This window comes from Heptranchias perlo, chromosome 8 (genome assembly GCF_035084215.1).
Source record: "Heptranchias perlo isolate sHepPer1 chromosome 8, sHepPer1.hap1, whole genome shotgun sequence".
Lineage (NCBI taxonomy): Eukaryota > Metazoa > Chordata > Chondrichthyes > Hexanchiformes > Hexanchidae > Heptranchias > Heptranchias perlo.
In genome coordinates this window covers 9,114,582-9,135,453 of record NC_090332.1, presented here as the reverse complement: position 1 = coordinate 9,135,453, position 20,872 = coordinate 9,114,582, and positions in this window count along the sequence as shown.

Below are 20,872 nucleotides of genomic sequence, written 5' to 3'. Positions count from 1 at the left end.
GCTATGTTAATAAAGGAAGGAATCATTGTAACAGAGAAATGATATTGGGACAAAGGAACAGGATAATGAAACAGTTTGGGTGGAGATAAGGAATAATAAGGGGGAAAAAAACACTAGTGGGCATAGTATATAGGCCTCCTAATAGTTGCAACTCTGATGGAAGAAGTATTAATCAGGAAATAGTCGGGGCATGTAATAAGGGAACAGCTATAATTATGGAGGATTTTAACTATCATATTAACTGGACAAATCAAATTGGGCAGGGCAGCCTTGAGGAAGAGTTTATTGAGTGTATTAGGGATGGATTTCTTGAGCAGTATGTAACTGATCCTACAAGGGGGCAAGCAACCTTGGACCTGGTCCTGTGTAATGAGCCAGGATTAATTAATAATGTCCTAGTTAAGGATCCCCTTGGAATGAGTGACCATAACATGGTTACATTCCATATCCAATTAGAGGGTGAGAAGGTTGGTTCTCAAACAAGCGTACTGAGCTTGAATAAAGGAGACTATGATGGTATGAGGGCGGAATTGATTAAAGTGGACTGGGAAAATAGATTAAAGGGTAAGACGGTACATGAACAGTGGTGTTCATTTAAGGAGTTATTTTATAACTTTCAAAAAATATATATTCCACTGAGGAAAAAAGGGTGTAAAAGAAATGACAGCCATCAGTGGCTAAGTAAAGAAATTAAGGATAGTATCCGACTAAAAACAAGGACATATAAGGTAGCCAAACTTAGTGGGAGGATAGAAGATTGGGAAGTCTTCAAAAGACAGCAAAAAGTAACTGAAGGATTGATTAAGAAAGGGAAGATAGATTATGAAAATAAATTAGCAAAAAATATAAAAACAGATAGCAAGAGTTTCTACAGTTATATAAAAAGAAAAAGGGTGGCTAAGGCAAACGTAGGTCCCTTAGAGGATGAGACCGGGAAATTAATGGTGGGAAACATGGAGATGGCAAAAGTGCTGACAAATATTTTGTTTCAGTCTTTACGCTAGAGGACACTAAGAATATCCCAACACTGGACAAACAGGGGGCTCTGGGGGGGGGGAGGAGCTAAATACGATTAAAATCACTAAGGAATTGGTACTCAGTAAATTAATGGGACTCAAGGCGGATAAATCCCCTGGACCTAATGGCTTACATCCTAGGGTCTTGAGGGAAGTGGCAGTAGAGATTGTGGATGCTTTGGTAATAATTTTCCAAAATTCTCTGGACTCGGCAACGGTCCCGGCAGAAAACTGCTAATGTAACACCCTTATTTAAAAAGGGTAGTAGGCAGAAGGCTAGAAATTATAGACCAGTTAGCCTAACATCTGTGGTGGGTAAAATTTTGGAGTCTATTATTAAGGAGACAGTAGCGGAACATTTGGATAAACATAATTTAATAGGACAAAGTCAGCATGGCTTTACGAAGGGGAAGTCATGTCTGACAAATTTGCTTGAGTTCTTTGAGGACATAACGTACAGGGTGGATAAAGGGGAACCAGTGGACGTAGTGTATTTAGACTTCCAGAAGGCATTCGACAAGGTGCCACATAAAAGATTATTGCTCAAGATAAAGAATCACTGGATTGGGGGTAATATTCTGGCATGGGTGGAGGATTGGTTATCTAACAGGAAGCAGAGAGTTGGGATAAATGGTTCATTCTCGGACTGGCAACCAGTAGCCAGTGGTGTTCCGCAGGGGTCGGTGCTGGGTCCCCAACTCTTTACAATCTATATTAACGATTTGGAGGAGGGGACCGAGTGTAACATATCAAAGTTTGCAGATGATACAAAGATGGGAGGGAAAGTAGAGAGTGAGGAGGACATAAAAAACCTACAAGGGGATATAGACAGGCTGGGTGAGTGGGCGGAGATTTGGCAGATGCAATATTGGAAAATGTGAGATTATGCACTTTGGCAGGAAAAATCAGAGAGCAAGTTATTATCTTAATGGCGAGAAACTGGAAAGTAGTGCAGTACAAAGGGATCTGGGGGTCCTAGTGCAAGAAAATCAAAAAGTTAGTATGCAGGTGCAACAGGTGATCAAGAAGGCCAACGCAATGTTGGCTTTTATTACTAGGGGGATAGAATATAAAAACAGGGAGGTATTGCTGCAGTTATATAAGGTATTGGTGAGACCGCACCTGGAATACTGCATACAGTTTTGGTCTCCATACTTAAGAAAAGACATACTTGCTCTCGAGGCAGTACAAAGAAGGTTCACTCAGTTAATCCCGGGGATGAGGGGGCGGACATATGAGGAGAGGTTGAGTAGATTGGGACTCTACTCATTGGAGTTCAGAAGAATGAGAGGCGATCGTATTGAAACATATATGATTGTGAAGGGGCTTGATCGGGTGGATGTGGTAAGGATGTTCCCAAGGATGGGTGAAACTAGAACTAGGGGGCATAATCATAGAATAAGGGGCTGCTCTTTCAAAACTGAGATGAGGAGAAACTTCTTCACTCAGAGGGTAGTAGGTCTGTGGAATTTGCTGCCCCAGGAAGCTGTGGAAGCTACATCATTAAATAAATTTAAAACAGAAATCGACAGTTTCCTAGAAGTAAAGGGAATTTGGGGTTACGGGGAGCAGGCAGGAAATTGGATATGAATTTAGATTTGAGGTTAGGATCAGATCAGCCATGATCTTATTGAATGACGGAGTAGGCTCGAGGGGCCGATTGGCCTACTCCTGCTCCTATTTCTTATGTTCTTATGAGAGTTGACTGGCACTGGTCACCTTCCAAATGCTTCAGCCCAAGTGGCTATTTATCTGTCAGCTCTAAGAATATAGATATGTTTTTACATTATTCTAGCACAGAACAGTTAATGTAGCAGAATTGGTTTAAACTGTGTGCTCGCAAATCTGGTCTTTTCCCCTCAATGGCGCTGATAACATTGGAGAGGATGAATTTCAGGGCCAAAGACATTGTACTGTAAGGATAGGCACTTATAGATTATTACATAAATAAGCTAGATGAATAACGTGGATCTAAAAGGATTGTTAGGTTAAAACATATAGGCTTTTAAAACACTGGCTTTTGATCACAGCAGGGGGGAGTGTAAGAGAAGGAGATTACTGCAATATAAAAAGGCAATAGGTTCCTTTTACTATAGAGCATAACATCATCGGTTTGTATAACAAAGCTATGGCTCTGGAAAAGCAAGAATGGGAAGTGATGGTATAGTGTGACAAGACATGGTGCCCCTCATCCCTGTCTAGCTATCTGTTCAAAGGTCTAAAGGTCATAAAACAACCAATAGTGTTGAATCCAGCAAGAACAAGACCATAAAAGAAAATGGTACAAAAAGAGATACAACATTTCACTCAGTAGGAACTTTTGCCTAACTTCAAGACCAGGTAGCGCGAACAGTCTTGGAATAAGCCATTTTCATGGTTTCCCACCAAATCCTGTGCACGTGAGTTTTAGATGTAAGGCTAATGTGTATTGCTCTGTACGGGATTTTAAAGATGAATGTTTTGTAACAGTAATAAATGAAGTTAATTGTCAGACATATCACTGTCTCTAGCTTTTTGAATCTGTTAAAAGGATAAGGAAGGAATTATCCCAACATTTTGGAGCACCACGGCAATAGCTAAGACTAGTAGTTGTTTGAAGGTCGAATCCGGCAATGGCCAGCTCATTTGATACAACTCATACTGTAATAGAAGGGATAAATTGAGTTATTTTGGATATTTGAACGATGGATCAGTTAGGGGCATATGTAGACCAATATCCCGCTTGGTATGGTGGCAGAGCCCTAAAGCTTGGAGATCTCATGGAACAAACAGATTCTCTAGACAAATTAGTGGAGCTCCTTAAAAAAAGACTGAGACCACTGATACACAGATGGTTTACTGTGGCGACAGAATGAAATGTTTAATGAGCGAGTTAAAGGAAAAAGACAATAAGTAGAAATAGAAGCGCAGGCGAAGGAAATTCAGCAATTTAAAGATGATTGTTGACCAACAAGCAGCAGCAGCTTGTTCTAAAGCAATTAAAGTTTCTGTAGTAAGGGACTGTCTCAAAACTGAGAGTGAAAAGGGAATGTGAGAGGTGTAAAGATGGGCTGGAAGTTGCAGGAGTGAAAGAGGCAGTTGTAATGATTCAGCAACCAAGAAATTTACTAGGACATTTGACAAGTTCCTCTGTGTACTCTAAACCATTACATCCCTTCCTTTGTTCAACAGAGAGGAAGGCAAGAAATTGTGCAGAAGGTCAAGAAGTTTGTATTAGCCCTTTCACAGCAAACAGAGGCTGTGAAGTAGTTACGTAAAAATTACTTCATTAGATATGCAAAGATTAAGAACAGATTAAGGAAGAGAAAGAAATTCAAAGCCCACAGCAAACATCAGAGATTAATATTGTTGTGAGACAACAGGATTGAAGTAAAAGTCTAACAGACTTTCTTTTGTGTTTCATGTTATGTCCCTTTAAATGTGTGTCCTGCTTTCTGTTGTTTCCTGCTGCAGTTGTCGCAGAACTAAAAGCAGTTTAACTCTCTGTAGTCCCTGTCGTTGCTATTAGGAGTAATGTAAGCATTTTGATCATTGTCTTTTCTATTAACATTTGCTGTCTTACATATGTTAATTGTTTTCTTTATTTAAGTATACATGTGTTATTTTTGAGATATTAAGTCCTTCTGTTTTTGGGTCTGAAACCTGAGTTTATATTGCATTACATTGAAACTATAGCAACAACTTTCAGCCCAACTGGTCTATGCTGGCATTTATGCTCCACACAAGCCTCCTCCCTCCCTCCCTCTATCGCATACCCTTCTATTCCTTTCTCCTTCATGTGCTTATCTAGTTTCCCCTTAAATGAATCTATGCTATTTGCCTCAACTATTCCTTATGGTAACAAGTTCCACATTCTTACCACTCTTTGGGTGAAGAGGTTTCTCCAGAATTCCCTATTGGATTTATTACAACTATTTTACATTTATGACCTCTAGTTTTGGACCCCCCCCCCCCAATAAGTGGAAACATTTTCTCTACGTCTACCCTATCAAACCCTTTCATTATCTTAAAAGGGCCTCTATCAGGTCACCTCTTCTAGTGAAGACAGCCTCAGCCTGTTCAACCTTTCCTGATAAGTATATCCTCTCAGTTCTGGTATCATCCATGTGAATCTTTTTTGTACCCTCTCCAATGCATCTATATCCTTCCTATAATATGGAGACCAGAACTGTGCGCAGTACTCCATGTGTGGTCTAACCAAGATTCTATACAAATTTAACATAGTAAAGAAGTTATCATTTCAATCGCTCTAGAAATATCTTCAGCCAGATGTGCCGTGTAGATGATCCATTTTGGCCTCCTCCCAATACCTCCACCATCACAGAAGCCAGTCTTCAGCCAATTCGATTCACTCCACGTGATATCAAGAAATGGCTGAGTGCACTGGATATAGCAAAGGCAATGGGCCCCCAACAACATCCCGGCTGTAATGCTGAAGACTTGTGCTCCAGAACTAGCCGCGCCTCTAGCCAAACTGTTCCATCACAGCTACGACACTGGCATCTACCCAACAATGTGGAAAATTGCCCAGGTATGTCCTGTCCACAAAAAGCAAGACAAATCCAATCCAGCCAATTACCACCCCATCAGTCTACTCTCAATCATCAGCAAAGTGATGGACGGTGTCGTCGACAGTGCTATCAAGCGGCACTTACTCACCAATAACCTGCTCACTGATGCTCAGTTTGGGTTCCACCAGGACCACTTGGCTCCAGACCTCATTACAGCCTTGGTCCAAACATGGACAAAAGAGCTGAATTCCAGAGGTGAGGTGAGAGTGACTGCCCTTGACATCAAGGCTGCATTTGACCAAGTGTGGCACCAAGGAGCCCTAGTAAAATTGAAGTCAATGGGAATCGGGGAAAACTCTCCAGTGGCTGGAGTCATACATAGCACAAAGGAAGATGGTAGTGGCTGTTGGAGGCCAATCAGCTCAGCCCCAGGACGTTGCTGCAGGAGTTCCTCAGGGCAGTGTCCTAGGCCTGACCATCTTCAGCTGCTTCATCAATGAACTTCCCTCCATCATAAAGGTCAGAATTGGGAATATTCACTGATTGCAGAGTGTTCAGTTCCATTCACAACCCCTCAGATAATGAAGCAGTCCGTGCCCACATGCAGCAAGACCTGGACAAAATCCAGGCTTGGGCTGATAAGTGGCAAGTAACATTCGCACCAGACAAGTGCCAGGCAATGACCATCTCCAACGAGAGTCTAACCACCTCCCCTTGCCATTCAACGGCATTACCATTGTTGAATCCCCCACCATCAACATCCTGGGGGTCACCATTGACCAGAAACTTAACTGGTCCAGCCACATAAATACTGTGGCTACAAGATCTGGTCAGAGGCTGGGTATTCTGCGGCGAGTGACCGACCTCCTGACTCCCCAAAGCCTTTCCACCATCTACAAGGTACAAGTCAGGAGTGTGATGAAATACTCTCCACCTGCCTGAATGAATGCAGCTCCAACAACCCACAACCTCTACCACCGAGAAGGACAAGGGCAGCAGGTACATGGGAACAACACCACCTCCACGTTCCCCTCCAAGTCGCACACCATCCCGACATGGAAATATATTGCCTATCTTTCATCATCACTGGGTCAAAATCTTGGAACTCTCTACCTAACAGCACTGTGGGAGAACCTTCAACACACAGACTGCAGCGGTTCAAGAAGGCAGCTCACCACCACCTTCTCAAGGGCAATTAGGGATGGGCAATAAATGCTGGCCTTGCCAGCAACGCCCACATCCTATGAATGAATTAAAAACATTCTCATGAGCTGCTCACCTCACCTGCCATTTAACACCTAGCTATCCTATTATCTTTTCAGCATGGATTTACAATCTCTCTATATTTCATGCCCTCTACTTTCTTGAACAGTTGTAAACAATTTTACAACACCAAGTTATAGTCCAGCAATTTTATTTTAAATTCACAAGCTTTCGGAGGCTTCCTCCTTCGTCAGGTAAATCAGGAAGCCTCCGAAAGCTTGTGAATTTAAAATAAAATTGCTGGACTATAACTTGGTGTTGTAAAATTGTTTACAATTGTCAACCCCAGTCCATCACCGGCATCTCCACTTCTTGAACAGTAGCCCAACTATCCACGTGAGACAATTAGGTCACAGCGAGATGCTAAATTACAGCTAGATTGACAGATTCATTTGTATTTGAAGTGCCAGTATTTACAATACACTTTTAAAGAGTTGAGATCAATGGGGCTACACGATACGCATGCATTTAACATCTTGTGCTGTACCTGTTTAGCAGTTAATCAGTAACTAGTGTATCATTCTGAATTTGAATGGTATCAACTGATACTAATCGCCCTAGATTTACAGCTGATTAATACCCATGCATTCCATGCTTGAATGCTTTACCTCCTAAACGGGACTGAAAGCTTCTGCAAACTCAGCCGATTAAAGCTGCTTTTATATTGAGTAAGACTTATGCTAGTGACACCTGTTTCCGATGCATAAATTGTGTACAGACCAAAGATGAACTGCTGCCTCTGCAAATCCTAGCAGGCGGACGTTCAGGTTACAGCCGACCGCGTGAAAATTGCACATCGGAAGCTAAGGCACTAGTAGAGGGCTCCCACAATGTAAAAACACTTTAAGGAGCTGACGTTAATTTGGTTATCCTGTAGGTGAAATGTGAAATGCACGGTGATTAAAATGTTGGTGTCAGCTGGACTCAAAACATCAGTTTTAACACGGTTGGAACGGAGACAAAAAAAAATGAGGAGGGGTGAAATTACACAGCCAAAGAATCACTGAGCACCTGGGGCCTTGGTTACTTCACTGTCCATTAGGGTTTCATTGCACTAAGCAGTAAAATCTGATGGTATAACAAGATGCTAGGGGTGAACTGCTCTTTGTAGTGATGATCCGTGGAAATAAAAAGGGAAAGCTGCTTCAAATTTGAAATAAAATGAAAAATGCTGGGAATATACAGAAAATACAAGTTAATATTGCAAGTGGAGAGCTTAGCTAGTTCTAACAGTCTCCACCTGCAACATTGCCTATCTATCTTTACCAGACGTTGACAAACCTGATGCATATTTCCAGTATGTTCTGCTTTTGTTTAGGATTAATCAGTTTGGATAATAGACATGCAGAATTTGAAGTTTCATATCCTTGAGTGTATTACATAAAACCTAATTAAACAACATTTTATCCTTTCCACATCCACCCCAATTTTCCATCTGAAATTTTACAGTTTTGTTCCAGCTGAGCAAGAAACAGTAGCACTGAAGGTTTCAGAGGAGACTCGAGTGTTTAGCATATGCTTTTAAGGGAATAACCAACCAATGTGTTTATTCTCCTTAGAGCAGAGGTGGTTAAGGGGAGATTTAATAGAGGTGTTCAAAATTATATGGGGTTTTGATAGAGTGGCTGGGGAGAAACTGTTTCCACAGGCAGGAGGATCAGTAATCAGAGGACACAGATTTAAGATAATTGGCAAAAAAGCCAGGGGGGAGATTAAATTTTTTTTAACGCAGCAAGTTGTTATGATCTGGAATGCACTGCCTGAAAGGATGGTGGAAGCAGATTCAATAGAATCTTACAACACAGAAGGAGGCCATTTGGCCTGTCATGCCTGTGCCGGCTCTTTAAAAAAGCTGTCCAATTCAGTCCCACAGCCCAGCTTTTACCCCTTCAAGTACAAGTCCAATTGCCTTTTGAAAGCTCCTACAGAATCTGCTTCCACCACCCTGTCGGGTAGTGCTTTTCAGATCGCAACAACATTCTGTGTGAAAAAAATCTCCTCATTTCACCTCTAGTTCTTTTGCCAATTATTTTAAATCTATGACCACTGGTTACCGACCCACTTGCCAGAGGAAACAGTTTCTCCCTGTTTACTCTATCAAAACCCCACATTATTTTGAATACCTCTATTAGGTCTCCCCTTAACCTTCTCTGCTCTAAGGAGAACAATCCCAACTTCTCCAATCTCTCTACATACTACATAGAATGTACAGCACAGAAACAGGCCATTCGGCCCAACTGGTCCATGCCAGTGTTCATGCTCCGCACGAACCTCCTCCCTTCCTATTTCATCTAACCCGAGTTACTTCTCAAAGCCACTTTACCACACAAATAAAGGAATGGTACAGAAGAAAAATAGGACATTGAAGTTACTCATAGTTCTCTACAGATGTTTAAATGATGAATTTCCATCTTTGAGGATAAACTCAAATGATCCCTGGTGTTGCTCATGGGAGCCTTTAACAGTGGTTTGCTACCCAGAGCTCCTGCCTAACCTTCACTAGCCTGCTACTCCATGCAGCTTACGACTGTGCAGCTTGCCGTGATGACGACCTTTCACAATCTATGCTGGGCCACAGGGACTTGGGACCTTGTTGTAGCAATGCAGTAATTTGCTCCAAGCAATACCCAGGATAATTTACATATCGGATAGCGAATCAGTTTTTCTGAAAATCTAAAGCAAAAGCGAAATACTGCGGATGCTGGAAATCTGAATTAAAAACAGAAAATGCTGGAAACACTCAGCAGGTCAGGCAGCATCTGTGCAGGGAGGTGAAAGGTCATCGACCTGAAACGTTAAATCTGTTTTTTTTCTCTCTCCACAGATGCAGCCCAACCTGCTGAGTGTTTCCACCATTTACCGTTTTCAATTTATGAAAATCTAGTTGTTTATTGGAAAGTTAGTATTATACTACTATTTGCTGCTGCTGCAATTCCGACATGATACAAGAGTTTCATTCATGTGTGGGGGATCCATTGAAAGGCAAAGCTGTATTTTTGAGGTGTCTTTGGTCAGTGAAAGGTTGCACTCTAATGCTTTCCTGGTTCATTAGATCTGTGTACATCCATTACAGTCTGTACACATATTCCAGGTATATACTAAATTCTTCTAACAACCTAAATTAGAAATTGCAGTTGTACTAGAATCTAGTAATTTTGCCTTGAAAAAAACAATAAAAATTAAGGCAACATAGGAAATGGTTGTTCTTAAAGAGTGTTTGCTTTATCGAAATCTCGTTTGATAAGTCTTGGATGAAGTGTTAGGTTTAAAGTCCAAGTGTATAATTATGCCTCTTTCATATGACCTAATCATGATGGAAGACTCAGCTGTTCAAGTCTGATCCCTTCCCAAGCTTATAAAGGAAGAGGTCTTTAAAAATGCCTCTCATCAAAGCAGCAGCTATGGTTTTGAAAAAAATCACAGCTATTGCACGACATTTCAGACATGTACACTAAATAGCTCATTTATTGATAATCTTTGAGAGACTAACTTAATATGAAAGTACCTGGCAATTACCCCAAAATTTGCTATCCCCATCTGTTTTATTACCCTGTAACTTATGTCACAATACTTTGCTGTTTGTCCACTATGTAAAACAAAGAACTTGCATTTATATCGTGCCTTTCATATCCTCAGTATGTACCAAAGTGTTTCACAGCTAATGAGGTATTTTGAATGTTTAGTCACTGTTGTAATGTAGGCACTTTGCACACAGCAAGGTTTTTTTTTATTTGTTCATAGGATGTGGGCTTTGCTGGCAAAGCCAACATTTATTGTCCATCCCTAATTGCCCTTGAGAAGGTGGTGGTGAGCTGTCTTCTTGAACCGCTGCAGTCCATGTAGTGAAGGTTCTCCCGCAGTGCTGTTAGGTAGGGAGTTCCAGGATTTTGACCCAGGGACGATAAAGGAACGGCGATATACTTCCAAGTCGGGATGGTGTGTGAATTGGAGGGGAACGTGCAGGTGGTGTTGTTCCCAAGTGCCTGCTGCCCTTGTCCTTCTAGGTGGTAGAGGTCGCGGGTTTGGGAGGTGCTGTTGAAGAAGCCTTGGCGAGCTGCTGCAGTGCATCCTGTAGATGGTACATACTGCAGCCATGGTGCGCAGTGGTGAAGGGAATGAATGTTTAGGGTGGTGGATGGGGTGCCAATCAAGCGGCTGCTTTGTCCTGGATGGTGTCGAGCTTCTTGAGTGTTGTTGGAACTGCACTCATCCAGGCAAGTGGAGAGTATTCCATCACACTCCTGACTTGTGCCTTGTAGATGGTGGAAAGGCTTTGGGGAGTCAGGAGGTGAGTCACTCGCCACAGAATACCCAGCCTCTGACCTGCTCTTGTAGCCACAATATTTATGTGGCTGGTCCAGTTAATTTTCTGGTCGATGGTGACCCCCAGGATGTTGATGGTGGGGGCTTCGGCAATGGTAATGCTGTTGAATGTCAAGGGGAGGTGGTCTCACAAACAGCAATGAGATAATTGATCAGATAATCTGTTTTTAGTGATGTTGGTTGAGGAATATTGGGAGAAGTCACCTGCTGTTCTTCAAATAGTGCAGTGGGTTCTTTTATGTCCACCTGAACAGGCAGACTTAGTTTAATGTCTCATCCAAAAGCCAGGACATGTCCCCCATTCATCTTTGAATCTTTGAAAAGTTCTATTCCATCCATCTGAATAGACAGACAGGGCCTTGGTTTAGCCTCTCATCTGAAAGACACATTTTTTAAAATTTCAAAATATATGTTATTTCGTAAAATTTAAAGATACACACAGTTCAATTTAAAAGGACACAATTTCAAGCAATATAGTTCAAACCAATACAGTGCAGATCATACACACTATGATCTCATTATTACAATTCAAAACACAGTACATTTCTTCTACTACATTCTGTACAATACTAGGTGGGGTGGCCCTACACGGTGGCCTTTCGCCATAAAGTCTTTGCATAGGCCGCACTTTGCTTCAGTGCGTCCCGCAGCACGTACTCCTGGACCTCGGAGGGTGCCAGTTGGCAACACTCGGTCGTAGACAGCTCCTTCAACTGGAAGACCAACAGCCTACGGGCGGACCACAGGGCCTCCTCCACTGAGTTAATGGTCTTCCAGCAACAGTTGATATCTGTCTCGGTGTGCGTCCCAGGGAACAACTCCTAGAGCACAACGTCCTGTGTTACCCGGCTGTTGGGGATGAACCAGGACAGATACCAACGCATCTCTCTCCACACCTTCTGCGGGAAGGGGCAGTCCAATGGGGGACGACGGTCTCGTCCCCGCCGCAGCCTCAAGGGCAGCTCGCGGTGATGCTGAGATTCCGTGCGTGTTGGAAGGATTGCACTGGGAGGGCCCTTCTCACCACCATCCAGGCTACATCTTGGTGCCTGTTGGTCAGTTCTGACGATGAGACGTTCTGCCAAATGGTATCAGCTGTCTGGTCGGGGAACTGCCCGATCAAATTCGCCCTCTCCTTTCCCTGCAGGACCCCCAGAACAGTCTGTGCCGACCACTGACTGACGGCTTTGTGGTCGAAGGGGTTCCTCCTCAGGAACTTCTCCACCAGGGACAGGTGGGAGGGAATGGTCCAGCTGGATGGAAAGTCCTGCATTTGCTCGGCCAGCGTGGCCAGACCCAGTCTTCTCAGTGTGGTGGACAGGTAGAAACTCAGCATGTAGTGACACTTGTTGTTTGCATACTCGGGTTGAACACACATCCAGAGGCAGTCACACACACAGGTGGCCATCAGGATCAGAGGGGCATTGGGGGAGCCCTTTCCCCCTTTGTCTGGGGGCTTGTACATGGTGTCCCTGAGGATGGGTTCTACCTTGGACCTCCAGACAAAGTGGAAGATAGCTCGGGTGACTGTGACGGCGGAGTTGTGGGGAATGGGCCAGATCCTGGCCATGTAGAGTAACACCGTGAGTACCTCACACCTTATCACCAGGTTCCTGCTGGTTATTGAGAGGGATCACTCCACCCACATCGCAAGCTTCTGTTTAGCCTTGGCGACCCGCTCCTCCCTATCCTTGTGCAGGCCTGGGGCCCTCCAAACTAGATCCCCAGCACCTTCAGGTAGTCAGACCTGACAGTGAAGGGGACAGAGGATTGGGTCTCCCACCTGCCAAAGAACATGACCTCACTCTTCGGTTCACTCTGGCCCCTGAGGCCAGCTTGAAACGTCGCAGAAGCCCATCAGTCTCTTCAGCACTTCCTCAGCATTACACTGAAGTATCAGCCTAGATTACATGCACCCATACCCTTCTGAGTCAGAGGTGAGAGTGGTACCACTGAATCAAGGTAGGAAAAATATTTTAAAAATACATATTCTGTCAATAGTCAACATCAACAGAATGAGTTAATGGCTTATGCTATAAACAAAACTGCTTGATTGAATTATGGCCTTGTAACTCACTACAAGCTATCCTAATCGGTGTATATTTCTATCTTTCCTTTAAGATTGGACTTAATATCATTCTGAAGGAATACATTTTGGTTTTGTTCCAAGATGGCCATCTTGGAACAAAACCAAAATGTATTCCTTCAGAATGATATTAAGTCCAATCTTAAAGGAAAGATAGAAATATACACCGATTAGGATAGCTTGTAGTGAGTTACAAGGCCATAATTCAATCAAGCAGTTTTGTTTATAGCATAAGCCATTAACTCATTCTGTTGATGTTGACTATTGACAGAATATGTATTTTTAAAATATTGTGTCTTGTGTGAAGAGAGAGTGCAGAACTTGATGTGATTTCCAAAAATGCAACAAGAGCTAGGGTTTTGAAGATCCCCTTTTTCTCTTACTAATAAGCTGTATTCCTCCTGGGCACTTCACACCAGGATATAGGTGTGAATATTACAGCCCATTCACTCAAGGAATGGGAGAAAGTAATTAAACATTATGGGGTAAATTTTAACCCCATGAACGGGGGTGGGTTGGGGGTGGGTGGGAAGATAAAAAATCGTAAAAAAGTAAAACCCGACCCCAACTTGCCTCCAACCTGCCCACTTCTGGTTTTAACGGAGGCAAGTCGAGGGGCAGACGACCAATCCGCTCTCAGGAGTCAGTCAGTGAAATCTTTTAAGGAGGCTGCTAGCCTCAATTTTGATAGGTTTTTTATTTTTGACTCTTGGGGCCCAAGCCTTCTGCTTCATGCCATATAAGAGGAGGCGAGAAGGCTCAGATCAACAGGTAAGTGCCTTTATTGCACTGCTTTCTGGCCAGGAGGAGCAGGAGTGTTTTCTCTAGGTCCAACAAGTTACCTGCCGCGATCGCACACGCGCGCCCGGCCGAACCCCACCCCCCCACGATCTCCGACCCCACCTCACCCCTCCCCACGATCTCCGACCACCTCATGACTGAGCTCCTGATGACTGACCCCCCCGAATGACCGCCGACCCCGTTGACTCCCCCCACCGTCCCAGCCCCAATGACTCCCCCTGATGTTCCCTGACCCCCCATCTGATGACCGAACCCCCCCGCCCCCGGTCAAAATCGAAAAGATGTCCAGGAAACCCACATTTCCAGATTTCCTGTCAGGAATTCTCCCCACCAACCCCCCAGCCCTCTTCCAGGCTCCCCGTTAAAATTTACCCCTATGCATCCTAGGCAAACACATCAAGCAAAACAAATGATTAATATTGAATCTACTAAAAAACACTTGGATACAGCGGATGAGCATATAGTCACTGAAGTCTAATACTACTGCAGGCAATATTATACCCACATGCACAATAAGCTCTTTATGATCAGACCTCCCCCCCCCCCCCTTCTTCCTCCCAACTGTTACGGTGCAGATTTCAAGTGAGATTCACATCTGATATAGATTCTTGGATTAAAAATTCATGTGATAAATGCCCTTGCTATAAAGCAAGAACACAACCCCTGTGAAAAGTAAAATGTTTTCAGTTTGTAACATTCAGTTTCTCATTTTTCCCCCTCCTTTCCTCTCCTGAAGACGTTGATTCCTTGTTTGTAAATGGTTCTGTGGATGCTGGTTGCCCTCTAATGCGTCTCTCAAGCGGCCATTATTCATGACTTGACGTTGACTTCAGCAGGCTATTATGCCACGGGGAGATCACAGTCGAGTCCAAACTTGTCCTCACCTGAAACCTGTGGTGAAGTTCCCCATCCTTGGTATCATCCTGGTGAACCTCTTCTGTACCCTCTCCAAGACCCTGACATCCTTCCTAAAGTGTGCTGCCCAGAATTGTACTCAATACTCCAACTGAGACGTAACCAGTGATTTGTAAAAATTTAGCACGACTTCCTTATTTTTGTATTCAATACCCCTATTTACAAAGCCAAGTATCCCATACGCTTTCTTAACCACCTCATCAACTTGCCCTGCCACCTTCAAAGATTTGTGAATATACCCCCCAGATCCCTCTGCTTTTGCACCCCCCTCAAAATAGTATCATTTAGATTATACTGCCTCTCCATGTTGTTCCTCCCAAGGTGCATCACTTCACACTTATCTACATTAAATTGCATCTGCCATGTGTCTGCCCATTTTACCAGTCTGTCTATGTTCTCCTGAAGTCTGCTACTATTCTCCTCACTATTTGCTAAGTTTTGTATCATCCGCAAACTTCAAAATTGTACTCCCTATACCCAAGTCCATGTCATTTGTATATAACAAGAAAAGCAATGGTCCTAATACTGACCCCTGGGGGACCCCACTGCATACTCCTCTCCAGTCAGAAAAACATCCGTTCACCACTACTCTCTGCCTCCTATCCCTCAGCCAATTACGTACCCAAGTTACTACCGTCCCTTTAATCCCACGTGCTTCTATTTTTCGAATCAGTCTGTTGTGTGGTACTTTATCAAATGCCTTTTGAAAGTAACTTCCAAAAGGGAATTGGATATATACTTAAAAAGGAAAAAAAAATGCAAGTCTATGGGGAAAGAGGGGGAGGGGGAGTAATTGGATACCTCTTTCAAAGAGCCGGCGCAGACACGATGGGCCGAATGGCCTCCATCTCTGCTCTATGAATCTATGAACACAGACGTTCGGGTCTGCCAGACTGAGAGTTTGAACTCGGGTCAGTAATTGGCAGTTTCAATCTGCATTATAACACCGTGACATCATGGAAAACATTTGGCTTTGGAACATCATGTCTGCTCCAGTTTATCTGGAGCAGACACAAACAGATTAACTTGTGACACAAACTAAAACAGATTATCTGGTCATTATCTTCTTGCTGTTTGTGGGACCATGCTGTGTATAAATAGATGGTTTGGACTTGCACATAAAGAGTATAAAGCTTCACAAAGATGTGCACAGGTTAGCAGAATGGGCAGACAGATGGCACAAGCAATTAATGTGGAGAAGTGTGAGGTTTTTCTATTTGCTCTCAGGGTGTGAGCAATGCTGGCAAGGCTGCATTTATTGACCGTCCCTAGTTGCCCCGAGAGGGTTGGTGGTAGCATTCTCCTTGAATTGATGCAGTCCTTCTAGTGATGGTGCTCCCACAATGGTATTAAGTTGGGAATCCCAGGATAGTGACCCTGTGAAAATAAAGGAATGACAATATACATCCAGCTCAGGATGGTGTGTGACTTTGAGGGGAATTTAGAGATTGTTCTTCTCCGTAGTAAAGGCCACAGGGGAGGGAGGTGTGGTTGAAGTAACCTTGGTAATGTATTTTGTGAGGATAAACAAGGAATGGGGGTGTACATTCAATGGAAAGATGTAGAGGAATTCCTTGGACATGCAAATACAAGTAGATAAAGTCACAAAAAGGCAAATAGCAGTTTGAATTTTATAAATGGGGGCATAGAGTACAAGAGCAGAGATAAATTTGTATAAGGTATTAGTTAGGCCACAATCAGACAGTGTACAACGTAGATTCATCAGGATGATACCAAGGATAGGAAACTATACTTATGAGGAGAGACTTGAGATATTGGGACTATTTCTATTGGAGCAGAAAGGCTAAGAGGAAATTTAATGGAGTTTTAATTTTAAAAAAGGAGTCATCGACAATGCATCATCAATTTAAGATTGTCACTTAGAGATTAAGGAGAGGAATTAAGAGAAATGTCTTTATGCAGTGAATTGTTAGAGCATGGAATACTTTACCACGGGGTAGATGAGATCGAGACCATTGCAGCTTTTAAAAGAAGAGAAGATAAACATTTGTTCACTGTTTGAGGAAGAACAAGCATTTCTATTTAGACTTATAACTAACTGGGCCACAGAGTGGCCTTGCCAGCGTCCGTTAGTTTGGGGGCTGTTTTTCATTAGAACAGAGAAGATTACGTGGTGATTTGATAGAGGTGTTTAAAATTATGAATGATGTGGAGATGCCGGTGATGGACTGGGGTGGACAAATGTAAGGAATCTTACAACACCAGGTTATAGTCCAACAAATTTATTTTAAAATCACAAGCTTTCGGAGATTATGAATGAATTTCATTCATCTGACGAAGGAGATAATCTCCGAAAGCTTGTGATTTTAAAATAAATTTGTTGGACTATAACCTGGTGTTGTAAGATTCCTTAAAATTATGAAGGGATGGAACAGCACAGATAGAAACAGACTGTTTCCAGTGATTGAGGGCTCTAAAATGAGGAAACATAAATATAAGATTAAAATGGTAGGAGATTTAGGACAGAGAGCAGGAGAAACCTTTTTACACAGAGGATTGTGAGTGTGTGGAATGCACTACCAGAGTTAGTGATTGAAGCAGAGACCATGTCAACATTTAAGAATAGGTTAGATAGGTGGTTGAAGGAAAGGGGGATAAAGTAATATGAAACAGGGCCGGCACATGGGATTAGGACTACTGGTTATCTGCAGGATAAACACCAACATAGACTGGTTGGGCTAAACAGCCTGTTTCCATGTTGTAACTTCTATGAAGCAGAGGAAGATACGGGCTACGGGGAGAGCGCAGGTCTGGATTGACCTAGCAAAGAGCCAGTACAAACACGATGGCTGAAAGGCCTCCTTCTGTGCTGCAAAATTCTGTGGTTCTATGAGAACACCATCCACAATCTTCCAGGAAGTAAGGAAGTCGCACTCCAACATTAAGCAAGAGTTCTGTTGTTTGTGCACCTTCTGGAAAAGCACAGGTAGCTAAATCATGAATATAAAGAGAATCACACAACTCTCTTAAAAATAGGTTATATCGATTGCAGACTGCACGGCATTTTGGAGCACCTATGGATAGAGTGGAAGAAGGAAGCAGGATTCATTGCTCCACACTTCCAAGTTGCTGATTTTGGCTGTGCTCAGATGGGAAGACATTTAGGTGTCAACCGTGGCTCAGTGGTAGCACTCTCACCTGTGGGTCAGAAGGCTGTGCATTCAAGTCCCACTCCAGAGACTTAAGCACATAATCTAGGCTGACACTTCATTGCGGTACTGACGGAGTGCTGCACTGTTGGAGGTGCCATCTTTCAGATGAGACGTTGAACTGAGGCCCAGTCTGCCCTCTCAGGTGGACCTAAAAGATCCCATGGCACTATTCAAAGAAGAGCAGGGGAGTTCCCCCTGATATCCTGGCCAACATGTATCCCTCAACCAACATCACTAAAACAAATAATCCGGTCATTATCACATTGCTGTTTGTGGGACCTTGCTGTGCACAGATTGGCTGCCGCATTTCCTACATTACACCAGTGACTGCACTTAAAAGTACTTCATTGGTTGTAAAGCGCTTTGGGATGTCCCGTGGAAAAAATGGACTTCTATCTTTTTTTAAAAAAAGCAGACTTTGGTGTTCGCTTTACAGTTTTAGAAATTTCAGGATGGTTGCCAGTTCAAAATCAGATGTATAATAATCTTATCTGTCTCAGTTTGACTCACCTGATAGCATCTTGCCTCTGAGTCAGGCCCACCTGTTGTCAGGCCTGCAGTTGTGCCATTTTAAACGAGCCACTAGGAGGTGCATGGGATAGTGAGAAAGGCACTGTATAAATGCAAGTCTTTTTTCTTTCTTAGGTTGTCAGCCAGCTGGTTTCCAGAAGGCAGAGCAAAAAAAAAACTGAATAAAGTTATTCTCACCATTGCATGCATCTCCTAGTGGCTCGTTTAAAATGGCACAACTGCAGGCCTGACAACAGGTGAGCCTGACTCAGGCAAGAGTACTATCAGGTGAGTCAACCTGATGCAAATAAGATTATTATATATCTGATTTTGAACTGGCGACCATCCTGAAATTTCTAAAACTGTTTAAAGAAATGGAAGTCCATTTTTTCCACTTTGCTTCTGTGTCTTATGATTTAGCAGCCTTAATTATTATTACAGTTAGAATGAATTTTCATCAGAACCAAAGTAAACATCAGAACTCAAGCCATGATTGCACATTCCTTCCAACATTTTGAACTTGAATGAAGGTAGCAATCCTATCTTAGATGCAAACATACTGATATCTGTGCACAGATACACTCTTTGACAAAACCTCCATTATACTGGTTGCTGCACACATCTAGATACACTGATGCAAGTCCTGAAAAAAAAAGTGGCTATGCACAGCCAGTACTTTAGACATATTCACTGGTGTAGGAAAAGGAGTAGGTTATTCAGCCAATCTAGTCTGTCATTTTGCCCTGACAGCTCTAACTTTTTTAATGCCAATTCCCTGCACTTTCTCCATATAGCTGAATACCCTCATCATTTTTAGCCTAAGTATTTCGGCTTCTGTATTTAGATTACTCTCATAAGTGAGTTCTTAGTTTCTCACTATCCGGAGAATATCATCACCAGCCCTGTTATCTAGATTAGATTTTGGCAATGTACCTACCAAAACACACGTCGACCATTACCCTTTGCTTCCTGCCACTGAGCCAATTCTGGATGCTACTTGCTAGGTAACCTTGTGTACACTATTATGAAAGAAAGGAAAAATAACATTTTTATTGTAATTTTTGTGACCTCAAGACATCCCAAAGCACCACAGCCAATGAAGTACTTTTGAAGTGTCATCATGGTTGTAATGTAGGGAAACGCAGCAACCAATTTGTGCACAGCAAGGTTCCACAAACAAGATAAATGTCCAGGTAATCTGTTTTTAGCAATGTTGGTTGAGGGATAAATATTGGCCAGGACACCGGAAGAAATCCGAGTGAGTGACTGAGCATTTGGACAATTATAAGTTGATCAGTGAGATCCAGCATGGATTTGTAAATGGTAAGTTGTCATGTCTAAAGAACCTTGTTGAATTTTTTGAGGAGGTAACTAACGTGGTAGATAAGGGAGTGTCTATGGATATTTTTTATATGGACTTCCAGAAGGCATTCGGCAAGGTTCCACACAAGAGACTAACAAAAAATGAGAGTGCATGGAACTGGAGGCAACCTATTGGTTTGGATAGGGAATTGGTTAGGAGGTCGGAGATAGAGAGTAGGGATAATGGGTATGTACCCACATTGGCAGGATGTGACTAGTGGTGTCCCCAGGGATCTGTACTGGGGCCACAGCTTTTCACTATATTTATAAATGACTTGGCTGATCTGTACCTCAACTCCATTTACCCACCTTTGATCCAAATCTCTTGATACCCTTACCTAAAAAGGGAAAAGGTTCTGGCTCATCCACAACTTGACGTTGAACAACATCAGAAGACAGAGGGGTTAAGGGTGATGGTAGAGAAGTAGAGTGGGCTACCATCAACATACTATGGAAGCTAGTCTCATTCCTACAGATGATCTGAGAGGAAGCATGTTGATGAGGAATAGGAAGGAGCCAAAGATGGAACCCTGGGCACTGGTGTCTGCAGACAGACAGTGCTTTACATACACAGTGACTGATGTCACCAAAGGCACCTTGTAAACAGTGATTCATGTCTCCAGAGAGTGCTTTAGACACACAATGACTAGTGTCGCCAGAGGTGTCTTGGGTGCAGTGATTTATGTCTTGACAGTGCTACAGAAGTGGCTTGACTGCTCCTGGGCCTGGCCAAGGTGGCCATCTACAAGTCCAGGTTGGATGCGACCCGCCTGGGGGAGTCACTCTGGCTGCCTGCCTCTCTCCTGCAGTCTTGTCCGCGCCTGGTTGGCCCAGGAGAAGGAGCACATCCATAGGTATGCTTAAGGCCTTCCGCGACCGGTGGGCACCGCTGGGAATGAAGTGTAGAGCGGA